Source organism: Mus musculus, chromosome 5 (genome assembly GCF_000001635.26).
Source record: "Mus musculus strain C57BL/6J chromosome 5, GRCm38.p6 C57BL/6J".
NCBI classification, from domain to species: Eukaryota; Metazoa; Chordata; class Mammalia; order Rodentia; family Muridae; genus Mus; species Mus musculus.
This window is the reverse complement of record NC_000071.6, coordinates 74,078,596-74,103,256: the sequence shown is the minus strand read 5'-3', so window position 1 is coordinate 74,103,256 and position 24,661 is coordinate 74,078,596. Positions and strand designations below refer to the sequence as shown.

At 43.9% G+C, this 24,661-nt stretch overlaps 1 long non-coding RNA gene and 1 other non-coding gene across 4 annotated transcripts; both read right to left on the bottom strand.

The window, feature by feature from the left end:
* Positions 1-8,919: 8,919 nt before the first annotated feature.
* On the bottom strand, positions 8,920-10,197 carry Dancr (differentiation antagonizing non-protein coding RNA). 3 transcript variants are annotated; one of them, NR_145131.1, is made up of 3 exons: positions 10,118-10,197; positions 9,838-9,899; positions 8,920-9,369 (listed from the first exon to the last, which is right to left on the bottom strand). It is a non-coding gene; the product is annotated as a differentiation antagonizing non-protein coding RNA (long non-coding RNA). The 3 variants fall into 3 exon arrangements; NR_015531.2 differs by having other exon boundaries at positions 8,920-9,899; NR_145133.1 differs by having other exon boundaries at positions 8,920-10,197.
* Snora26 (small nucleolar RNA, H/ACA box 26) lies at positions 9,607-9,727 on the bottom strand. Its single transcript, NR_031758.1, has one exon. It is a non-coding gene; the product is annotated as a small nucleolar RNA, H/ACA box 26 (small nucleolar RNA).
* Positions 10,198-24,661: the final 14,464 nt, after the last annotated feature.

The following is a 24,661-nucleotide window of genomic DNA, read 5'->3' as shown; positions in this document are numbered from 1 at the left end:
CTGCTTGCCAAGAAACTGCGTTCTGAACTTCTTGTAAGAACAACTTTAAGTAAATACTCTGAATTTTAAGATTTATTTATTTCATGGCATGACTGTTTTGCCTACATGTATATATGTGTACTACACACATATGTGCTACCCTGGAAGTCAGAAGAGGGTGTTGGATTCCTTGGAACTGGAGGTACAGATGGTTGTGATCCACCATATGGGTTCTATGAACCAAACCCAGGTCTTCTGGAAGAGCACCAGGTGTTCTTAACTGCTGAGCCATCTCTCCAGCCCCTGTGTAGATATTTTGAAGAGCACTTCATCACTAAACTCAGGAGCATACAGCTTTGAAACAAAAACTTGTAAATTGTCTTCCAGAGCATGGCTACTCTCAAAAGCTTGCAGAGAAAAAGTGGACTCTATCTATGCTGCCTTCTGTGCAGCCAATAACTGCACCATCATTTAATTGAATTGTAATCAATCAAATCCCAAGCTACACCATCAATGCCTGTCCTAAAAGCCATAGCAGAGGAGATTTGGTACTGGTACAAAGGTGCACAGACCACTGGGATATTAACACCATTTATATGTGACCATTTGCCATGTGACAACTCCCAGTGAGGTGATCTTTTAAATTAAACATCCTGGAACAGCTTTGGTCTACACAGAGAAATGGTATGTGAGCTTTCTTCTGTATTCCACTGTCTCGGCTTGGTTTCCATAGCCATGATGAAACACTATGACCAAAAGCAACTTGAGGAAGAAAGGATTTGTTTGGTTTCCATATCACTAGTCATAGTCCAATGAGGGAAGCCAAGGCAGGAGGGAACCTGGAGGCAGGAGCTGATGCAGATGGGGTACTGGCAGCACTCTGCTTCCTGGGGTGAGCCTCGTGTCTTGTTCAGTCCTGCTTTCTCTTTCTATCTTTCCTTCTTTCTCTTTCTTTCTTTCTTTCTTTCTTTCTTTCTTTCTTTCTTTCTTTCTTTCTTTCTTACTTATTTTATATACATGAGTACACTGTCACTGTCTTCAGACACACCAGAAGAGGGCATTAGATCCCACTATATATGGTTGTGAGTCACCATGTGGAATTGAACTCAGGACCTCTGGAAGAGCAGTCAGTGCTCTTAACAACTGAGCCATCTCTCCAGCACCCACCTGCTTTCTTCTAGAACCCAGAATCACCAGCCCAGAGTTGTTCCCAACTACAATAGGCTGGGCCTTCCCATCAGTCACTAAATTAGGAAAAGCCCTATGGACTTGCTACAGCCGGATTATGGAGGTGTGTTTTCCCACTGCGGTTTCCCTCCTCTCAGATGACTAATTGTGTCACGTTGAGATGAAACTAGTCAGAACAGCCAGGACAGCCAGCATTCCAATCTTCAACTCTCAGTGGCAGATGAAGCTAGCTAAAGCTCGGAGAAAGTAGAAAATCCTCTCATAAAGCAAAAAGCTAGCCGTAAGATAAAACCCGATTGTTTTAATGTCAAGGATATTTGTCTTCAAAGGACATCATTAAAGGGGTCAAAAGGAACTTGGGATAGGAAGAGATACTTTCAGTATATACAGGGAAATATTCAGAATAACAAAAACCAAAAATATAACACTGTTTTTTGTTTGTCTGTCTGTTTGTTTGTTTTGCTTTATTTTTGTTTTTTGAGAGACTGGCACTCACTATGTCTCTCTGACTGTCCCGGAACTCATTCTGTAGATCAGGCTGGCCTCACACTCACAGAGATCTGCCTGCCTCTGCCTCCCAAATGCTGGGATTAAAGGCATGTGCCACCACCACCCCATCTCAGCACTTTTGTTTTAAATGTTATTTTAATTACATTTGTTTATTAGTTTATTTAGTGTGTGTAAGCCTGCGTGCATATACAGGTGTGTGCTTGTCCAGCACAGAGTAAGTGTGAAGGTCCAAGGACAACTTCCAGACGTCGGTTTTCCCCCTCTACCACGTGGGTCCCCGGGATCAGGTCGTCACGCTTGGCACCGAGTGCCTTACCTGCGGAGTCATCTCATCGCCCTTTTTGACATTCTCACTTTGAAGTGCTCACCGTGTGTCTCACTCTGACCTCAGATTTGAGATCTTTCTTCTTCAGGCAGGTTTCAAGCGCACACCACTGAATCAGCACATCCACACTACGAAAGCATTACAGAGCCAGGCAAGACAGTTCACACCTGCCACCCTCGCACCGAGGAAGCCAAGGCAGGGTCACTGAGAGTTTGACGCCCACCTGGGACACAATGTGAGACACTGTCTTGAAGAGAGAAAAGCTTTGCAGTGTGGAGGGACAAGGTCTGAATCATTATGATGTTAATAAAGAAGGGGAGGCAGGGAGGGATCATGGGAGTGATGGATATGTTTAAGGCATTGATCATGTTGATAGTCTGAAAAGTATTAAGTTACCTCCAAATCTATCATGTTTGAAAGGTTGAATATATAAGAATTTAGTGTACCTATGCTTCAATAAATGGATTTATGCTTATGGGTCAGGAGAGATGGCTCAGTGGTTCAGAGCATATAGCACTCTTCCAGAAGACCCAGGTCAGTTCCCAGCACCCATGTCAGGGGTACACAAGCTCTCGGAACTCCAGCTCCAGGGATCAAACACCCTCCTGGTTTGGCTTCCAAGGGCACCACATCCACACGGCATACATACACACAGTCGACATACACACACACTAAATTAAAAATAAAACCCCACATACTTATAATAATCTGCCTCATCAAGTGGATGTCTACTCTGAAAACTTCAAAAGGAGTAAATGTTTACTGTGCAATTACATAGTTAAGTCACAAATAAGTTTGCAGAGAAAAGGCCATACAGCAAAGGATATACCATGCATTTCCACTTATACCAAATTCTGGAATTGGCATTCGTAGCCCATAGTGGGGCTGACAATCACGTGACTCACTCTGAGCAGGTGGGAATGGGAGGGGCTGTGAAGGACTCTGTAGGGTGGCAGGGTGCTATATATATTTGATAAGAAATTCTGGTTTCACAAGTGAACGAATATTCAAAATTTGCCATGCTAACAATTTGTGAATGTTCTGTGCATTTTACATCAAAAGAGACCTCCCACTGGGTTCTAGTTAAAAAAGAAAAAGTACATGCAGAAACAAGTATTTACAAGACTTAGCAGGCATTGCTAGCAGCAATTTACTTTGAAATGCAAGTGTTAAGATGGATAGAGGGAGGGGTGGACATTATCAAATAACCAGTCTTATGAAAGTATTGGCAACAGAATGTATGTGGTCAGTTTAAGGAATTTAACTTTATTTAAAATTTGTCAAATACTCAAGATGCTCCATAGTCGTTAAATGGCAGGAAGACACAAAACATTCAGGAAAAAAGAGCTTTAGCAAATGTCTCACAGGGTTATTTCTGAGTAGCTGCTGAGTAGCTGCTAAGCAGAGAAGAAGGGGCTCAGCGGGCAAGGATGGTAGTGCTATCTGTATAGAGAAGCATCAACAGACACAAATCGTCCTGGCTGTGAGTATATGCTCAGCAGAAAACACCCTTGCTGCCAAGCCCGATGGCCTGACTCCATCCCCAGAACTCACAGGGTAGAAGTATAGAGCTGCCTCCCTGGGGTTGCCCTCTGACCTGCACATAAGCATCGTGCCACAACCACCCCCCTCCCAGAAGTAAATGGTGGTTGGTTTGTATGTATGTTTGTTTTTTAAAGTCATCCTCAGCTACATGATGCATTCCAAGCCAGCATGGACTATATCTGACATAGTCTCAAACTAAACGAGTGAGCAAAACAAGTGTTCAACTTAATTACCATAGAGATGCAAATTAAAAACATAGGCAACTCGATTATCACCCACCAAAATGGAAAAAAAAATGCTGATTGAACTGCAACTCCCATATGTTGCTAACGAGAGTGTAAAAAACACAAACACTTTGGAAAACATTAAACATATCAGTGTGAGCATGGCCATAACCTTGATCCAAGACTTCTGTCTGTTGGCATCCAACCAAGAGATGTGCGCACCATGTCTCATGCTTCTAACGATGTCATCACGACGGCCACAGAAGCAATGTTCTAATAGCTTCAAAATGTAAACAACTCCAATTACTGTCAACATTTATCTGGATACACGTAATTCCATTACTGTATTCACATAATGGAATGCATTCTCATGACCAAACTACAAAGAATATGGGTGAACCTCGAAATATCGAGATAAAGAAACCAGAAACAAAAATGCGGGTTGACGTGTCTTGACCCATGTAAACACAAGGTTAGTACTCTACCCACAGAAAACAGGGTGTGGCCCCCAGGGTAAAGGACAGTGGCTAAGGATCTGAGGGGAAATGGTCCAGGCTGATTATGTTCGATCCTGAGTGTGATTTGTTTGTGAAACTTCAATACTGGCTTCATTAATTTTCTGTGTATTTACCTGTCATCTGTTACAGTAGAATAAAGTGTCTGCAGGAACCTATAAGCAACAAGGCATCGCAGAATTTGACATTTGAGAGGCTCAGATCAGATTTAAGAGATGTGATCAGATTTGCATTAATGAGATTAGTGCAGGAGAAGCAGAGCCAGGCTGCTTGCATGAGTAATCCTGGGGTGGATGTAAAGCAAGAGCGACCAGGAAGAAAAGGAAGACTAGGGTAGGCCAGGAGACAGTCCGCATGATGGGACTTGTCTTACTGTCTTTTGAGTTCTTTCTTGAAAAATGTGAATAACTCTATGTTGGGTGCTATTTTAATGACTTAATGTTTAGTTGTAATTGTCTATATCTGCTCGCCCACGGGATCTGTTCTCCTGTACAATCTACCGAAGATGTACGTATAGAGCTGAGAAGGCTTCAAGAGAACTGATTTGACAAGGTCTAGGTGATGCATCTTCCCCAAGCACAGGAAAAATCCCCACCTTGCTTTGGACCTGTGTGAAAGTAGGAAATAAGTCATAAGGCCAAATGGGAGGAAGAAGAGGAGGGGGAGGGGGTGGGGGTGGGGGAGGAGAAGGAGGAGGAGGAAGAGGAGGGGGAGGAGGAAGGACGTCAGATTTACGTGAAATGTGTCTAAGAAACCAGAACTTTACTGTATCCTGGATTCCAACAATAAACTCAGGCCCAGTCACTTCCTTCTTCCGAGGTCAGCAGAGAGGTCAGCAGAGGTTCCCCCAACCCCAATTATAGCAAGGCAGGATTCAGACAGAGGGGCTGGAGTTGGAACCTGGGTCTAACCAATCACCACATGCACTACTCTCCCAACCGGTGATTGGCAGGTGTGTCTACCAGTGTCTTCATGTCCGAGAACCCTTGATGCTTCTGTGGGTCCCGAGGTTGTTTCGTTGTCTGAGTCACTCGGGTTAATAAACTAACCCCAACACCCGGACCTAAAGCACCGCTGCCTACCCTTGGTGTGAAAAGCGAGCGTCTTTGTTTATGTTGGAGCATTTCATGCAGGAGTCAGGGCTTGGTGCCCTGGGTAGGGGAATTAACTGCTCTTGATGTTCCCAGTCATTTTCTCGCTCATATTTCAGCTGAAGTGGGATAAGGCGACATTTATAGTTTGAAGTATCTTTCCTGTGCAAACACTTACCAAAGTCCTTATCCCCACCCCCCACCCCAAAGGTAATGGGAGCCCTTCAAATTCCTTCACTTAGCAAGTAATTCCAAATTATCTTTAAGAACCTTATACTTAATACCATAAACCTTGAGTGGGGTGGTTCCTAAGAGTGAGAAGTGTCTCGAAGTGTTTAAGCTCTCCTAGTGAGGTGGTGGGCTAGCCGTGGTAACGCAGGACGGCTCCTCGGAGATTAAAAGCAGAAATCCTGTATAAGGCAAGTTAATTCTCAGTAAATACTGAAAAGATGCAGACAGATACTTGCACATCACGGCAGAGGTTTAACATTCACAATAGCCAAAAGGAGCCAGTCCAAATGTCCATCAACAGATGAGCATGATTTCAAACAATATTCATCTGTTGCATAAGCATACAATGGAGCATTAGTCATTCTTCAGAGGTTATTACTGTATGGATGGATTGAGACGCATGCAGGAGAGCTAGGCAGAGCTCAGCTGACAGAGTGCCTAGCATGCAAGTCCTAGGTTCGATCCCAAGCGCCACCTTAAAACTGGGAGGTTGTGAGGCAGTTCAAGGTCACCCTAGCTAGAGTTCTAGGCTCACCAGGGTGACAGGAGATCTGTCCCCAAAGCAGACAAAAGCAAACAAAAATGAAATGGGGCCTGGAAATAGGTTGATGGTTAAATGTTTGCTGCTCTCAAAGGGGACGCTTGCTTTGGTTATAGCACCCACAAGGCTACTTACAACTGTTCTGTTCCAGGAGACCTAGTGCCCTCAGGCAAGCACGAAGTACTTACCTGCAGGAAAAACACACCTCCACACACACCAAAAGTAACTGACAGACTTTGACCTGAGAACTAAGTAAAACATTTAAAGCTTACAAAATATTGCTTTCAGTGTGTTACACTGAATTCCAAAAATACACAGTATTTGTAGTATATCTAGTTCAGGGAACTAGAATTATAGATATCCAGTCATGCATAAGACAGAAGACATCAAAGCGGGGCAGTGGTGGCGCACGCCTTTGATCCCAGCACTCGGGAGGCAGAGGCAGGCAGATTTCTGAGTTCGGGGCCAGCCTGGTCTACAGAGTTCCAGGACAGCCAGGGCTACACAGAGAAACCTTGTCTCGAAAAACAAAAAATAAAAACAAAAACAAACAAAAAAACAAACAAAAAAAGACAGGAGACAGACATCAGCATGCACTTTATTTTAAAACTAACTCTATCAATCTCTGGTATTTGAGGTTCCCAGTGAGTTCCAACCGAAATACTGTTAACTTGAAACTAGTTCATTCTTAAGTGCTTGTGCATGTTTTGCATTTACCTTGGCTGTCCTTGAACTCACAGATGCCTTAGTATTGTGAATAAAGGTGTGTGCAAGCACATCTGGCTCACACTTGCTAGCTCATATTAAATGTATGGCCCAAGGTCAGTTTTTAGGACACTTATTAGATTCTGTGTGGTTTGTGGTGCTGTCTGCCTTGTGGCATTTCAACTACCCTCTTCACTGCACAACTAGGGAAATGTAGATATCCTTTAGCAGAAGGGAAAATGAAGGCTGAGGTGGTATGTATGGGCCCTAAGCCTGCAACTTCCCACAGGTTGTCTGCTCTAATCCTTCATGAGCAGCTTCAGAAATCAGCCATAGTAGTACTGGCTGTAACTTGGTTCATCTAACAGTGTTTCAATCTGTGGGTCCAGATCCCCTTGGGGTCACAGATCATATCCTGCATATCAGATATTTACATTGTAATTGTAACAGTAACAAACTTGGTTATGAAGTAGCAATGAATTATGGCTAGGGGGTCCCAACATCAGGAACTTATTAAAGAGGTCCCAACTGTATTAGGAAGGCTGAGAAGCACTGGTAGTGCCTGATGACTTTGTTACACCTCCAGAGCCCTTATCAATGCAGTCAGCGACAGCATTTATATAAAATCAGAGGCACACCAACAGGTGAAAGTAGCTGCAAAGTTAAACTCACTTCTGGAAAAACTGTCTCTCATTGATGATTTTTGCGGAGGCCAAAGCAAATTGAAGAACCTGTAACTTGGGCATACATTCAGGGCCATTGTTCTCAGGGAAATGTCAACATGTAATACATATTGAACATCTTACATTGGCTTCATGGGTGCATGGATCTAAGGACTATGAGGACCAGTGAGTTTAAAACTACTACTCCCCTTTATGCCCTCTACCCCTGCAAATTACAACTTCATTTGTAATATTCCAACTTCAAATGGACTTAATTTTGAATACATACACACTCAAAACCTAGCATATACCTATTTCCTTTCCTGTCTTGTGTTGTAAAACTGCAACCTAAGCACTGAAATTGCAACCTAAAAGCATACACGAGGTAGCTTTGGCATTTTTAAGACTTTCCGTGTTTGATTACATGTATGCATGGGCACTCCAAGCTTTCCTGGTGTCACACTCCCTAGAGGTTGTGAGCCTCCGTGAGTGCTGGGAACCAAACCCAGGCCCTCTGCAATAGCAAGTGGTCCCTAAGTGGCGAGCCAGCTCTCCAGTCTATTTTGAATTTTTCTAAATTATACATTTCGATTAAATGTAGCCTGTGTCCTTTTTCGGGCTAGTGCAGGTGTTAGCAGGTAGTTTTAGACTCCTGCTCATCTTACTGATGTTCCACTGGCCCAATTAAAAGCAGGGTGTGATGGTAATGTCCCATCCTCCAGCTTCCTCTGCCCATACCCCGCTTAAGATTTTGTCATCATGGAGGCACATCTACAGGCTGCTCACTTAAAAAAGACCAAGATGTTTACAGAGTAGCTTATAATAGCTACCAGCAACCTTATAGTAACAGAAACCTGTACTGCGCTGTCCCTGGCCACATGTGGCTACTGAGTACTCTCAGTACTCAGTACAATGTAGCCAATATGATTATAGCCGAACTGTGCTGCAGTTTTGTCTACTTTGGTCAGAGAACTTTAAGGCTATTGTGTAAATAGAAACAATTGATATTTCAGACTCAATTGTAACAGTTTCCATTGTCTCCCTGCATACTCACACAACTTTGTATCCTTGAAGGTGGCTTCTTTTAAAATGAAACCACTTCTGAAAATTAAAAGGCCCAGGTAAAGGCGCCATGCAGCCTAAGGACAAGTTATATCCCTAGCATCACACACACAAGGCCTAGATGAATATAAATCGTGGGTTCAATAGGCACCAAACAGAAGCTTGGAAAACAATTGAAAAACAATGCTAAGAAATAACCTTACAGCTAGCAGTGGCTGGCACCAGGCCTGACAGCCTGAGTTTGATCCTAGGGACGCACGCACATGGTGTTAGGACAAATTGCTCCAAGTGGTTCTGACCCCCCCCCCCCTCCCCAGTAATAAGAACAAGTGAACAAGCCATAGAATTGACACAGGAAGCCTTTATTAAAGATTATGGAAAATTACTCATAGGCAACAATATACAGGTTAACACACCTCAATTGCTAGCACGTGACTGGTTACTAGCAAAGAACTTGTCCTAACGAAGTCCAGATACATTCTAATGATCTAGCATGAAATCTTTGCATCTTTAAAACGGCGAGCATGTCATAGCCATGCAGATCTGATTCTAGGGCAGTGGGACATGAAGAAGGGGTGGGGCAGGATCCTAGTACATTGATTAAAATCTTTAGCAAACTACCTTCAGGGTAATCAGTTACAAGGCCATTCAAGGAAACTCACATGGCCCTCACTTCACCTATTTCAGCTTCGATACTAATCCTAAAGTGGAATACAGGCAAACCTGGTCACTACATGCAAGAGTACTTCACCTTGGAGCCATTCAGTCACGGGTTTCTTGTAGTTTTCAACCTATGAAAGAATAAAAATGTTTCACATAAGTGGAACATACTCAACTATATCCTTTCCAGCTGACCTAAAATCTCACTTCTAGAAAAGCAAATGTATTCTTGTCTTCTGAACTTTCTCCTCCAACCAAATTAAACCAGGTAGGCTACGTTTTCTTTTCTTTAAAATCCTATATCACTACCTAGCAATCGCCAGAACCTAAAATGCGCACATTCAAGTTTTAAATGAAGCTTTTGGTTCATTTGTGACTCCAGACAGGATCCAAAGAGGAGGTGTAGTTTTCCTCTCTGGGTTTTATGGAGAGTTCCTTTACCCTTCTGTGTTAGCCTCTTAAAGTACTGCGACAACCTTAAAAGGGCACAGGAAAGGGCGACTGGGGAGGCCCGGCGCAGCTCAACAAAGACAGGCCTGGAACCTCCGTCTTCTCGGCCACGTGGCCAGGGCCTGCCTCCGATCAATGCCGGGACGTACCTGCGCTTGTGTCCGAGGCAGCAGCACGGCTGGGCAGTGGGGACCGGCTCGGGTGGATCGGCCTGCAGAGGGAAAGGGCGGTGGTCAGGGTGCCCGGGTCGGACGGCACAGAGGACTTTGTGTCTCGCGCAGCCCCGGGCTGGACACTGCCGCCCGCCCCGCGGGCCGCTGAGAACTGCTCTACCCCTCCGTTCTGGCCGCCGGGAGCAGCTGAGCTCGGGGCGGGCAAAGCTCGAGGGGACACGGGGACATCCTGACACCCTCCCACGAGGACACTCACCACCAAGGCCGGGACCGAAAGACCGAGCCGCTGCGCGCTGCGTTAATACAGCCATCCGGGAGAGGGGCGGAGCTGCCCCCCCCCCCCGAGACCTGCAACCAATCAGAGGGCCGCTTGGAGGGGGCAGAACAGGAAAAGGAGAGCAGCCAATCGTCAGAAGGATTGTAGGCGTGGCTGGTATGGGAAGCCAATCGTCGGGACGTTTCGGACCCGGTAGGGTGGGGCCGTTGACTTCCAGCAGCAGGTTCTCCACCCACTGCGGTGTTGGAAGCGTTGAGGCTGTGCTCAGTGGAAACCTTCCTTTCCTGAAGCTATGCCGGTGCTAGGTGTGTTCCGACTTAGATCCCTTCTTGTTCAGCTAGTTCACTCCCAGGGCCCCTCCTTAACCCTGAGAGGAGCTGCCTTTTTCTGTGTTCCTGGAGAGTAATATCAAGGAGAAATGTTGCTGGAGATGTGAGGCAGTTAGTTCTCAACAGAGCTCTACCACAGAGCTACCTCCTCAGCCCGTACCATTAATTTTGAGTCAGAGTCTCTCTTAGGTGCCCACACTGCTTTCTAACTTACTGTGTAGCTAGTTCAGGGTATTCATCAAACTTGTTATCCTCAGTGCTACGTGCTAGGATTGCTGGCATGCATGCCACTCTCCACCTAGGCTATACCTTTGTCTTGTTTTTAGTGGTCCTGGGTTAAAAGTAGAGCCTGGCGTCTCAGATCCCAAACCCTTTTATTACTTTGAAACTAGGTCTCACTAAATTTCCCAGACAAGACTGGAACTTTCCGTCCTTCTGCCTCAGCTTCCTGAGTAGAAGGGACGACAAATTTTCACCACCAGGCCTGGATATGTGCTTAACTTATTTTAATGAGAATTTCCACGGTCTGAGATGATTTTATTGGCAAGGTTTTTAAAATAATAATAATAATAATAATAATAATAATAAAATTATTTTTTTAATTTGAAGAAATTAAATTTCCAAACTTATATTAAAACTAAAAATGTTCAAAGAGCCACGTGCCTGCGTTCTTCTCTCGGCTAAAAGCCAGCCATTCATTCCAGACCTGGCGCATCTATCGTCTTGGTCTGTTGGGGGAGGGGGGGTATTTTAAAGCAAATCTCAAGCTTGGTTTGTTTCACCTCTTAATATTTCAGTATTTATTTCAAAAGAAAAGAGGCCATCTTGCCTGAGGACAATGCCAATGTGATTGCTAGAATAAACAGCCGCTCCAAGTTCACAGCAAGACTATTCTGATACAATGTTACTTTACAATGAGTTCGTTTGAATAAGGACTCTAAGTCTATTCATCATGCTCGCCTGTGTTTCTTTACAGCCACTTTTAGTCTAGATAAAAAAAATGATGACCTGCTTTGTCAACTTGCTTTGACTTTTTAGATAACTTTTTGAGATTGAACCCAAGTGTTATAGGTCACCCTTTTAAGTGTACAAATCGGTGTTTTTAAATATTCCTCAAGGTTTTATAATCATCTCCATTGTCTACTCCCAGATCATTTTGCAGTCAGCGTCTTATTGGAAAAAGAAGCCCCATGGGGCTGGAGAGATGGCTCAGCAGTTAAGAGCACTTGCTTCTCTTGCGGTTCCTCGCACCCACTACCTGCAACGCCAGGCTCCAGCTCCACAGTCCCCTTTGGACAACAACAAGTTCACACAAACACACACACATAACAGTAAATAATAATACATTTTTTTTTTAAATTGGAAACCGTCTCTTCTAGATTTTTTGTAGGCATGGAATCACACATGTGACCTTTTTTGTTGTTGTTATTTTGAGATAGGGTTTCTCTGTGTAATCCTGACTGTCCTGAAACTTGCTTTTTAGACCAGGCTGTCCTTGAACTCACAGAGATCCTTCTGCCTTGGCCTCCTGAGTGCTGAGATTAAAGGCGTGCCCCCACCACTGCCAGGTCATACTTGGTTCTTTTAAAACTAGATTTTCTTCATTTGAAACTTGCTTTTAAGCTTTTTTCATGTTGTGTCATGCAACATGTCTTATAAGGAACAGCAATCTGTTTAGCCATTCTTCCGACTTTGTGTAGTCTGTTATCTGGATCCTGTAGTCCTGGGTAACTTTGAATCCCTCGAATGTAGCCACAGCTAGCCTTGACCCCCTGATCTTCCTGCTTGCAGGGATTACAGGCAGACACAGACAACCACACTCTAGTTTTTAACTCTAGAGACCAGACCATTCCTCAGAAGTTTGCCTCTTATAGGGTTTGACTGATTATTTATTTATTTATGCTGTTATTATTTTTGTTTTTCACATAAACTTGAGAGAAATGTCATGTTCTTGAAGGTTTGACTGTTAAACTTTAGTGCAAGAAATGAATCCCCTGGTCTACTTGCTAGAGGTCCAGAGTTCCAGGCTGCCGGGCGGTGGTGGCGCACGCCTTTAATCCCAGCACTTGGGAGGCAGAGACAGGTGGATTTCTGAGTTCGAGGCCAGCCTGGTCTACAAAGTGAGTTCCAGGACAGCCAAGACTACAGAGAAACCCTGTCTCGAAAAACCAAAAACAATGCCGGGCATGGTGGCGCACGCCTTTAATCCCAGTACTTGGGAGGCAGAGGCAGGCAGATTTCTGAGTTCAAGGCTAGCCTGGTCTACAGAGTGAGTTCCAGGACAGCCAGGGCTATACAGAGAAACCCTGTCTCAAAAAAACAAAAACACAAAAACAAAAACAAAACAAACAAACAAACAAAAAAAACCAAACAGAGTTCCAGACCATATTACCAGACAGTGGTTAAACAGGAAAAAAAAAAAAGATTTATTTTTATTTTTTATGTGGGGGCATTTTGCCTGCTTGTCAGTCTGTGTACCATGAGTGTGCCTGATGGCCAGGAGGCCAGAGAGGGTATCAGATTACCAGATGGCTGCTGGGTGGCACCTTGGGTTTTCTAGAAGAGCAAACAGTACTCTTAAGTGCTGAGCCATTTCTCAAGTCCTGGAGAGTGACTTTAAATGCTCTCTGGGGGAGCCTGGTACTCTGCATCTTTAACACACCAGTTGCTCGGTTCTCAAATACTGAACATAGTTTGGACACTTATAAAAACACTATTTAAAAAAATTCCTAAGTGTCCCTAAATTTTGACTCTAGCAGAACTTAGCATTACATAGGAAATGCCAAACAAACATCTGTCCGGTCTCTAATACTTTTAAAACATAAATTTGCGAATACCACTTTTAGAATTACTACAAAAGGGCCTAAGCTCGGAGGTAAAGCTGGGCTTTGAAAGAATGCTGGCCAGGAGAATTCTGTGTGGTGTTTATTAACCTCCCTGCTCTGAGCCAAGTTAGCTTTATAGGTGATGAAAGCCAGAGGGCCTCTAATAACTAATCTATTGTACATGTCTTTTAGCATTGACCTCTATATTTACAAATGCAGTCTGATTAGTTAGATAAGGGAAATTGATTTTATTGGGAAGGGGGAGAGCTACAGTGGACTTGTGGGTGTCAGACAGGGCAACTCTGGGGAGTTGGCTCTCCTCTTCCACTTTGGGGTTCAGGGACCTAAGTCGGCTCACCAGGCTTGGCTATAAAAGCGTGTGCTTGCTAACTAGGCCTTTCTCTCCAGCGCAACTGTGAGGAACCTGAAATACTGACTCTGATACCACTTTGGTTTTGTTCTTGTTTTGATTTTTAGGTTTATTTATTTATTTATTTATTTAGTATATAGCAGGCCAGAAGAGGGCACCAAATCTGATTATAGGTGGTTCTTTTAGGGGGCTGTAGTGGGTTGAATGAGAATGGCTGCCATAGACCCTTGTTTGAATGCTTGATCACCAGTTGGTAGAACTGTTTGGGAAGGATTAGGAGGTGTGGCCTTGTTGGAGGAGGTGTGTCACTGAGGGCTTTGTGGTTTTGAGGTCCCAGAAGCCCACAAAATTCCCCTGGACTGTTTCTTTGCCTTGTGCTTGTTGTCTCAACACTAGCTTTCAGTTATTTCTCCAGTGTCATGCATGTGTACTTACCGGCAAGCTGCCTTCCATGACGGCTGAACCGTGAGCTTCCAAATTAAATGCTTTCTTTTATAAGTTGCATTGGCCATGGTGTCTTGTTGCAGCCATAGAAAAGTAACTAAGACAGGATCTTTAAGAAAACAAGATATGAAAATTCTTGCTAGTGTATGCAATGGTGTCAGCATTTGGGGGCTGATTATGAGATGGATCCCTGGGTATGGCAGTCTCTAGATGGTCCATCCTTTCGTCTCAGCTCCAAACTGTGTCTCTGTAACTCCTTCCATGGGTGTTTTGTTCCCAATTCTAAGAAGGGGCAAAGTGTCCACACTTTGGTCTTTGTTCTTCTTGAGTTTCATGTGTTTTGCAAATCGTATCTTATATCTTGGGTATTATAAGTTTCTGAGCTAATATCCACTTAACAGTGAGTATATATCATGTGAGTTCTTTTGTGATTGGGTTACCTCAGTCAGGATGATGCCCTCCAGATCATCCATTTGCCTAGGAATTTCATAAATTCATTCTTTTTAATAACTGAGTAGTACTCCATTGTGTAAATGTACCACATTATCTGTGTCCATTCCTCTGTTGAGGGGCATCTGGGTTCTTTCCAGCTTCTGGCTATTATAAATAAGGCTGCTATGAACATAGTGGAGCATGTGTCCTTGTTACTGGTTGGAACATCTTCTGGATATATGCCGGGACACCATTGCATACACTAGCAAGATTTTGCTGAAAGGACCCTGATATAGCTGTCTCTTGTGAGGCTATGCCGGGGCCTAGCAAAACACAGAAGTGGATGCTCACAGTCAGCTATTGGATGGATCACAGGGCCCCCAATGGAGGAGCTAGAAAAAGTACCCAAGGAGCTAAAGGGATCTGCAACCCTATAGATGGAACAACAATATGAATTAACCAGTACCCCCGGAGCTCGTGTCTCTAGCTGCATATGTATCAGAAGATGGCCTAGTCGGTCATTAGTGGAAAGAGAGGCCCATTGGTCTTGCAAACTTTATCTGCCTCAGTACAGGGGAACGCCAGGGCCAAGAAGTGGGAGTGGGTAGGTAGGGGAGTGGGGGGGGGGTATGGGGGACTTTTGGGATAGCATTGGAAATGTAAATGAAGAAAATACCTAATAAAAAATAATAATAATAATAAAAAAAAGAAAATAAGACATGGATCCTAGGAAAAAGGAAAATAACAACAACTGTCTGAAGGAGGTTTATACCAAGTCCCTGAAAGGGAATCGCTAATCCTAAGCAATGACTTCCATTCCTCCTTGGCTCTCCTGACCTCATTAGCCTGATGTGGATGGAGAGTGGGGTTATGCAGTAGTATAACTAAAACAGCTTCTAATCTTTGAAAACGCCATGCATCCCTCTAAGTAAGAGAATATAACAAGCCTCAGCAAATATCAATATTTTTGCCAATTCTGTTTCATCTGGTACCCACCTCATCTTCACTCCAGTTTTTGCAAAACTCCCTGAATTTGAAGATCTCAGTTGTCTTTAATTTTTTCCTTTAGTTTTGAGTTTCATACATGTATATAGTAAAATACTATATTTATTGCTATTGTCCCTTCTAATTTCCCCGCAACAGCCTCAAGAAGTTCTTCCAACTTCATGTCTAAAAAACAAAACAAACCAACCAAACAAACAAACAGACTTCACTAAGAGCAATTAGTGTTGTCCACGGGTGTGGGGCCATCGGCTGCAGCATGAGAATCCTACCAGTGGGCATATCCCTCTCTAAGCACTGTCATTGGCCAAAGATTCCTCAGAAGGGGTGGGGCCTGGAGAGCACCTACCTATCGCCTCTATTTGGGGATTCAAATTTGTCTTTTATAGTGACTTTCTTTGAGCTAAAATATAAACTAAAAGCCAGACATGGTGGTGCATGCCTTTAATCCCAGTACTTGGGAAGTAGAGGCAGGTGGATTGCTATGAGTTTGAAGACCGTCTGGTCTACGTTGGGAGTTCCAGGCCAGCCAGGGCTATACATAGTGAGATCCTGCCTCAAAACAATAAGAGAGGGGGAAGAGAGGGGGAGTGAAAAGACGAGAAAGGGGAGGGAGAGAGAGAAGGAGAAGGGAGAGGAGGGAGAGGAGAGGGACAGGGAGAAACTCTAAACAAGACAGTATAGCATCTGGTATGCGCGCGCTTAAGTCTCTTATAGCATCTGTCTGTCCTTATTCAGTTCCTGATCTGTTATGGAAATTGGATGGTCCTGCAAAATGACCTTTGACCCATACTTGTTTTACAGTTTCTTCTGCTATTTCTTTGTTGATCATGTTTTCCTATTTCCTAGCTTAATGAGAATAAGATTGAATTTTGGGGCAATAAGACTTCTGCTTCTTAGTACCTCCTGTCACATGGTTCTTTGAGACAAGTGGACCCACATTCTCTAGGCCTCCTTAGTGGGCTCAGAATATCTATCTAATCCCTGCAGTGGATTCTCATCACTCCTGTGTTTGCTTTGCATTTTTTCCTTCCTTCCTTCCTTCCTTCCTTCCTTCCTTCCTTCCTTCCTTCCTTCCTTCCTTCCTTCCTTCCTTCCTTCCCTCCCTCCCTCCCCCCCCCCCCTCCCTCCCTCCCTCCCTCCCTCCCTCCCTCCCTCTCTCTCTCTCTTTCTTTCTTTCTTTCTTTCTTTCTTTCTTTCTTTCTTTCTTTCTTACTTTCGACAGAATTCAGGTAACCCAAGGTGGCCTCAAACTCACCTTGTAGCCTTGAATTCAGGATCTTCCTGTCTCCACTTCTACCAAGTGCCGGGATTACAGGCATTAACCACTATGCCTGGTTTCCTTTTCCACTTTTTAAGTAAATATCCATTTCTGTTTTTGTTTTTTGTTTTTTGTTTTTTTTTGAGACAAGGTTTCTCTGTATAGCCCTGGCTGTCCTGGAACTCACTTTGTAGACCAGGTTGGCCTCAAACTCAGAAATCTGCCTGCCTCTGCCTCCTGAGTGCTGGGATTAAAGGCATGCTCCACCATGCCGGGCTTCTGTTTATTCTTTACACATTTTATGTAATCAGTAGCTGTGAAATAGTTATTTATTTATTTTGCAGTGCCGTGGATCAAGCTCATAGTCTTGTACAAGTCTCTACTTGCCTCCTTAGCCACTGTTTTTCTTTCTTTTTTTTTCTTTTTAAGATTCATCAACCCTTTTGCACTAGTGGCCGGGCCTCTCTAGAGGGAAGAGCGTTCTCTCAAACGGTTTGGTTCCGTAGAAAACAGTTTATATAGGAATAGCAGCCCAGATTCTTTTTTCTTGCCCATTATGAAGTTTAGCAGGAAAACTTTTAATTATGATGAGGTAAATTCTGAATTGCTGGGGCTGGTGAGATGGTTCAGTGGTTAAAAGCACTGACTGCACTTCTGAAGATCCTGAGTTCAAATTCCAGCAACCACATGGTGGCTCACAACCATCTGTAACGAGATCTGACGCCCTCTTCTGGGGTGTCTAAAGACAGCTACAGTGTACTCACATAAAACAATAAATAAATCTTAAAAAAAAATCTGAATTGTTTATTATGAACTCAGAATTTTCATGTATTAAATGTTTCTTTGGCAAATGTGTTCTTCAAATTGATTTGCTGACATGGGCTTTCTGAGACAGTGTTTCTGAAAGTCTGGATGCAGGACGTCTATATCAGAAGTCCCTGGAGCCTCTGTGATATGTCAGTTCCTGCCTCCCCACCTCCAAGCTCTCCCAGGACTTACAAGGTTAGGGTCTTTGGGAGCAGAGCTCTGGAATCTGTATTGCTGACTCCCTGAGGGCTCTAGCATGCACAGCTTCTTTCAAGCAATCCCCTCAGACACTAGAAGTAAAGGACAAGGGCCTGGGGGGGGGGGGGCACACTGCAGTTATTCTAACTGGGTTTATAAGAGAATCAAGAAGGGCCCAGCAGACAGTAGCAGGGAATCCTGGAATCCTGTCAGGACTGAGTCTTGATTGGCCTTCTTAGAACTCTAGGGGCCCAACCCCCCCCTTCCCGCCACAACACACACACACACACACACACACACACCACACACACACACACACACCAGATCCTATATAATGTGGTTCTACATGACAAAAAACTAATTTCTGCCGTGGCCCATCATGGATACAGTGTGGCGATACCTGCACTGCTCTTCCTCTACCCCAGAGGTTTCCCCTACCCTGCCTCCTTCTCGGCTTACATCTTCCCACCAGGTAGCACAGTTTTTCTTCCGGTTGTGTCTGAGATATGAATTAGCACTGTTGTCGAGCCCTCTAGCTCTGAACTGCTCATCTCCCCTAGGGAGCACGCTCTCCATATTTTGTTTAAGCCTTCTGGTGCTTGCCATTTTGAACAAAACACGTATTTAATCGGATCTTTCATAAAAGACGTTCCAGTTTTTATCGTTCCGTTTTTCTTTAGCGATTGAATTTTAAATAGCGTTGTTGCATGCATCGACTCACAGAGGGAAAATGTGAGGCTTAAAAAACATATTAAAGATTCCGATGAACAGGTCTTCCTGTCAGTTGTGATTGTTGCCGATCAGAGAAAGCTGGATCACATCTCCCTGCAATGCTCTCAGCATGGGCATCAAAAGAAGGATGTGGAATCAGGTCCGTAGGGGTGCAGAGATCCTGACACTCACTCTCCCATGGGAGCAGTCCTTGCGTGTGCCAGAGAAGTCCTGCCAACATCCCACACAGAAAGTACTCAGCAACAGAAGGATTGGGCATTGCACCAGGGCCTTACAGGGGGCACAAGTACATACAACTACCCAGTTTGAAAGTCTTGTTGCTGCCAACGCCTTGACATCACTGTGTCTATGCAGAAACCTGGCCTTAGAAGAACTGGCTTAGGTCAGGGTTTGGAAACCTAAATGCCACTGTTGCCAGGAAAGCAGCGTAAAAGGGAAGGAGGCCTGGATGGAAGGTTGTGGCCAGTGAGGGAGATGTGTCCCCTCACTTAAAGGAGGTCACTCCACTCAGCTACTTCTGGCCATAGCCAGGAATGTGGACGCTGAATGGCTAAAGTTTTGTTAGTTCAAAGACACGGGTAATGTGAATATTTTGTGTTTCTTTATTGTACATGTGTGTGTTTGTGCATGTGTGCACGCATTTGTACTGATGCACGTGAACCAGGACATGCGGAAGATGTAAGCCAGCTTCTGGTGTCATTCCCCAGGCATCTTTGGATTAGGGGACCTCAGGCACTGTCCACCTTGGATTCTGAGGCAGTTTGTCATTGGCCTGGAGCTCGCTGAGTAGGCTAGGCTGGCTAATCAGTGTGTCCCAAGGGGCTTCTTGTCTCGGATTACAGGGGTTTGCTACCATGGCAGGCTTTTAAATTTTTTTTTATTTTTAGTTTTTTTAATATTTATTTATTTATCTATCTATTTATTTATTTTTGAGTTCTGGGAAGTGGACTCAGAACCTCATGGTTGCAGGACAAACACTTTACTCACCAACGCCGAAGCTTCCTTGGTTCTGCTAATCTGAGTTTTTGATGGATTGTTTTTTTTTTTTTTTTTTTTTAATTTTCCTCTGAAGTAGTGTATCATGTTGCTCAGTCTAGCCTCAAACTCATCATGCAGCCAAGGCTGGTCCTAAGCTGCCGGATCCTCTCCTCTCCTTTTTCCAAGTGCTGGGATTATAGGTGTGCACCAGCATTCTTGGCTGTTGCAATCTGAAGTTTCATGAGACGTCATTGTATTTCAGGTATTGGCATTGACTCAAATGGATTGAAACATGACAGCAGTTAAACTTGATTTGTTTGTGGGCCATCAGTTTAGAACTTTGGATTTAGGGGACATAAAGCATCATCCTGAGTGAGGTAACACATTCACAAAGGAACTCACACAATATGTACTCACTGATAAGTGGATATTAGCCCCAAACCTAGGATACCCAAGATATAAGATACAATTTGCTAAACACATGAAACTCAAGAAAAATGAAGACTGAAGTGTGGACACTATGCCCCTCCTTAGAAGTGGGAACAAAACACCCATGGAAGGAGTTACAGAGACAAAGTTTGGAGCTGAGACGAAAGGATGGACCATGTAGAGACTGCCATATCCAGGGATCCACCCCATAATCAGCTTCCAAACGCTGACACCATTGCATACACTAGCAAGATTTTATCGATAGGACCCAGATGTAGCTGTCTCTTGTGAGACTATGCTGGGGCCTAGCAAACACAGAAGTGGATGCTCACAGTCAGCTAATGGATGGATCACGGGGCTCCCAATGGAGGAGCTAGAGAAAGTAGCCAAGGAGCTAAAGGGATCTGCAACCCTATAGGTGGAACAACATTATGAACTAACCAGTACCCCGGAGCTCTTGACTCTAGCTGCATATGTATCAAAAGATGGCCTAGTCGGCCATCACTGGAAAGACGCAAACTTTATATGTCCCAGTACAGGGGAATGCCAGGGCCAAAAAGGGGGAGTGGGTGGGTAGGGGAGTGGGGGTGGGTGGGTATGGGGGACTTTTGGTATAGCATTGGAAATGTAAATGAGCTAAATACCTAATAAAAGATGGAAAAAAAATAAATACTTTAAATGAATACCAAAAACTAATAGAAGAGAATTAGATGAGAGACGAGTGAAGTGGAGTTTGTCAAGGCCGTTAGTGGAGACTCAAACCATGGACCTTGTAGGGACAAGTTACATGTGATATGGTTAGGAACTGCAGGACAGGCTTCTGTGGACAGAAGTCATTGTCGCCTGGCAGCTGAGGATGAAACTGGTAGGTGCGAACCAGTCTCTCAGAGCACACACGCTGAGTGCTGTGGGCCTGTGATATGGTCGGTCTGTGAGAAGGCTGTTCTGCTGTGAGGTTATCACTCATCAAATAAAAAGCGGCAGCATTATTTATAAGGACTGCTTTTTAAGCCAGTGGTTCTCAACCAGTGGGTCGTTCAAACTGTCCTTTCCCAGGGGCCGCATATCAGATATTCTGCATATCAGATATTTATATCACTGTTCATGACAGTAGCAAAATTACAGTAGTGAAGTAGCAACGGAAATAATTCTATGGCTTGGGGGTCACCACAACATGAGGCCCAAAAGGGTCACAGTATCGGGAAGGTTGAGGGCTTCCGCTCTAAGGCTTGTCTTGCTGTGGGGGGGGGGGGAGGATCAGGAATTTAGACGGAAGAGTGATAGGCAGATAGCATGCTCTACTGGGATTGGATTTCAGCCTAGAGTTGTCTGCTAATTGTCTAGAGAGAGAGACAGAGAACATGGCTATACAGTTACAGGGTACAGAGAGACCGGACTTCTTCATGGTTAGCTGAGTACGGAATCCAAACTTTGAGAAGGTAAATTGAGTTTCAGGAGAAACTTTAGACTTAAGAAAAATCATTTCAGGGAGTAATTCCAGGAGGCTGTAGTGTGTGGACCAAACATCTAACCAGCTCAGCCTGCAGCCGCTCAGGTCCTGCATTCTCAGTTGATTTTGGTTCTAACTTGGTTGAGTTGGGTTGAGTTATGTCATATCCAGTTGTTCAAGTAGAATTTTTAAATTTACTTCCAAATTTAAATGCATCTTTATTTTATATATATGAGTGTTTTGTCTGCATGTGTGTGTGTATATACACCACTTGTGTGCCTGGTGCCCGCAGAAGCCAGAGGGGGGTGTCAGAGCCCTTAGGACTGGAATTACAGACAGTTGTGAGCCACTACATATGTGCTGGGAATGGAATCCAGGTCCTCTTTTAGAGCATTCTTAATCACTTAATCTCTCCAGTCCCTTTTATTAGATTTCTTAAAAGTTAATTATTTTTTCCATTACTGTATATAGTTTCTGACTTAATTTGTCTAACTTCTATTTTGTTTCCCAATTTTCAGTGCTGGAGATTGAACCCGCAGTCTCCAGGTGGCTGTCTACCGCTCATCTACATCCCTCCCTGTCCATCTCACTTAGTTCCAAAAAGATGGAGCTGGGTCCTTGGGCTTACTAGTAGCTTCATGTCTATGTTGGAGTTTTTGCATGGAGACCATGCTGAAAGGAAACAGGATGCTATGATGTCATTGCCAATGCTCCAAGCAGGCCTGGAACTCAAACCCTTCCTGCCTTAGCTTTCTGTGCACTGAGCAAAAATATATTTAGGAGCACTGTGAAGTTACCTATGGTTCCCTCTCTTGTGCCATAAGCAAAACCACAATTGCTTTATTAAAATGCAGTATTTAAAACAAATTATACAGTGAGTATAACTGTATTATACTAGCATTTTGGAACCCATTATCTATGTCCTCGGAGACTGTAGAGCAGAAAACTCTGACATTCTGCTGGAAGGGAGGTTAATATGGTCACCTCAAACACCCATTGGCCTTGTCTCCTAAAGTTCATATTCATGAAGTAGATAGCCAGCAGGAATGTATACACGTTCACTCAAGGACACACAAAGTTCCAGAAACAGTTTTGGTAATGAGGTCAAACTAGAGCAAACAAATAAACAAACAAACCCTAGTCTATTATAAATGCACTAGGAGATTTGTGTTTAATAGACTAGACTATTATGCAGCAATGAAAACAAATTAACCATAGCTCTTTTATTATTATTATTATTATTATTATTATTATTATTATTATTATTGTTTTGAAGCTAGGAGTGGAGGAATTCTGTGCCTTGCAGTATGATAGGAGAGCACTCTACTGCTGAGGCTTAGCCCAGAATCACAGCTTTTCTGAACAACATGGATGAATCTCAAATATACCGAGGAAAAGAAGCCAAAGCATATATAGCGCATGGTTTGATTTATATAAATGTATGCAAACAAAAGCCCACACAAAGCCAGACTATGGTGTTAGAAAAGAGGTTCCTGGGGAGATGGATGAATGACAGGAAGGGAAGTGGGTATCTTGGGGGGAAAGGCAGATGTCCTAGTGATTGGCACCAGGCTAGGCTCTCACCTGGGTGGTCACTGCCAGGTGTGTCTGCTTTATCATCACTCATTTCAGTTGTATGTGCTTTCCTGCATGTTGTGTCTTAACCAAACAAATTAAAGCACCAGACTCAGTCTTTTTATTTCGATACAACATGTCTTTTAATGTTGTAATGACCTGTAAGAATCCACTCTATTTGGGAGTTGAAGTGCATTGCTTTTTCAGGGACTTCTATCAAAAGCCTCATGAGTACTATCTCCTAGTGCATAATTAATGCACCTTTGCAATTATTTATTCATTTTTTTCAGTGCCAGGTGCTAGGTAAGGTGCAAATACCACAACCCAAGTCTCATTATTAGTTTTGAAGTAATATGTTATATACTTTTGAAGCTCAAAAACATTCTTTTTTAAATATTTATTTATTTATTATATGTAAGTACATTGTAGCTGTCTTCAGACACCCCAGAGGAGGGCATCAGATCTCATTACGGATGGTTGTGAGCCACCATGTGGTTGCTGGGATTTGAACTCAGGACCTTCAGAAGAGCAGTCAGTGCTCTTAACCACTGAGCCATCTCTCCAGCCCTAAAAACGTCTTTTTGATGTGTTTTTTGAGACAAGATCTCTTGGAGCCCAGGTTGACCTGGAACTCATTATATAACCAAAGATGACCTTGAACTCCTGATCCTCCTGCCTGTGACCTCTGGCATACTGCCTCATTGTTTTATTTAACAAGTCCACACAGCAGAGAGCCAGATTATGATGGAAGTCTCCACCCCGTACAGTGTATCCTCCGCCCCCCACAAGGCTGCAACTGAACCAGAATTTTATTTAACATTTTATTTAAAACCTTTGAACCAAACAGTTCTCTTGAGACCTTTGAACCTGCTTTCCAGCTCCCATTCCCTCAAAAGGCTTAGTAACTGAAAGCAGCCCTGGAACTTGTCCTCAGTGGCCACCTCTTTATCCGCAGCTCGTGACAGTGATCTGTGGCCAGCATTTGTGTAGGTGTTCACAGGGAACAGACTAGCAGAGCTGCTGCTAGGAGAATGAGACCCACATGACCTGAAAGGACAGACCTCAAGACGTCTGTCTGTCTGCCTTGTTTCCTGAGAAGAGATGCAGCGCTCTCAGATTTGACAGACAGGCAGCGGAAGGCCTGTAAGATAGCTTAGTAAGAGTCATTATGTTTGCTTGCAGTTTGTCTTAGATAGGGTTTCCATCGCTGTGGAGAGACACGACAACCAAGGCAACTCTTAGAAAGGAAACCATTTAATTGGGGCTGGCTTACAATCACCCAGGCAGGAAGCATGAGAGCGTCTGGGTAGGCCTGATGCTGGAGGAGCCAGGAGTTCTACATCTTTTTTTTTTTTTTTTTAGATTTATTTATTTTATACATGTGAGTACGCTGTTGCAGTCTTCAGACACACCAGAAGAGGGTGTCATATCTCTTTACAGATGGTTGTGAGCCACGATGTGGTTGCTGGGAATTGAAGTCAGGACTTTTGGAAGAGCAGTCGGTGCTCTTAACCACTGAGCCATCTCTCCAGCCCCAGAGTTCTACATTTTGATCAAAGACAGCTAATAGAAGACTGTCTTTCAGGCAGCTAGGAGGAGGGTCTCAAAGTCCATCCTTACAGCAACACACTTCCTCCAACAAGGCCACATCACCCCTCACCCCCAACAAGGCCACACCTCCTAATAGTGCC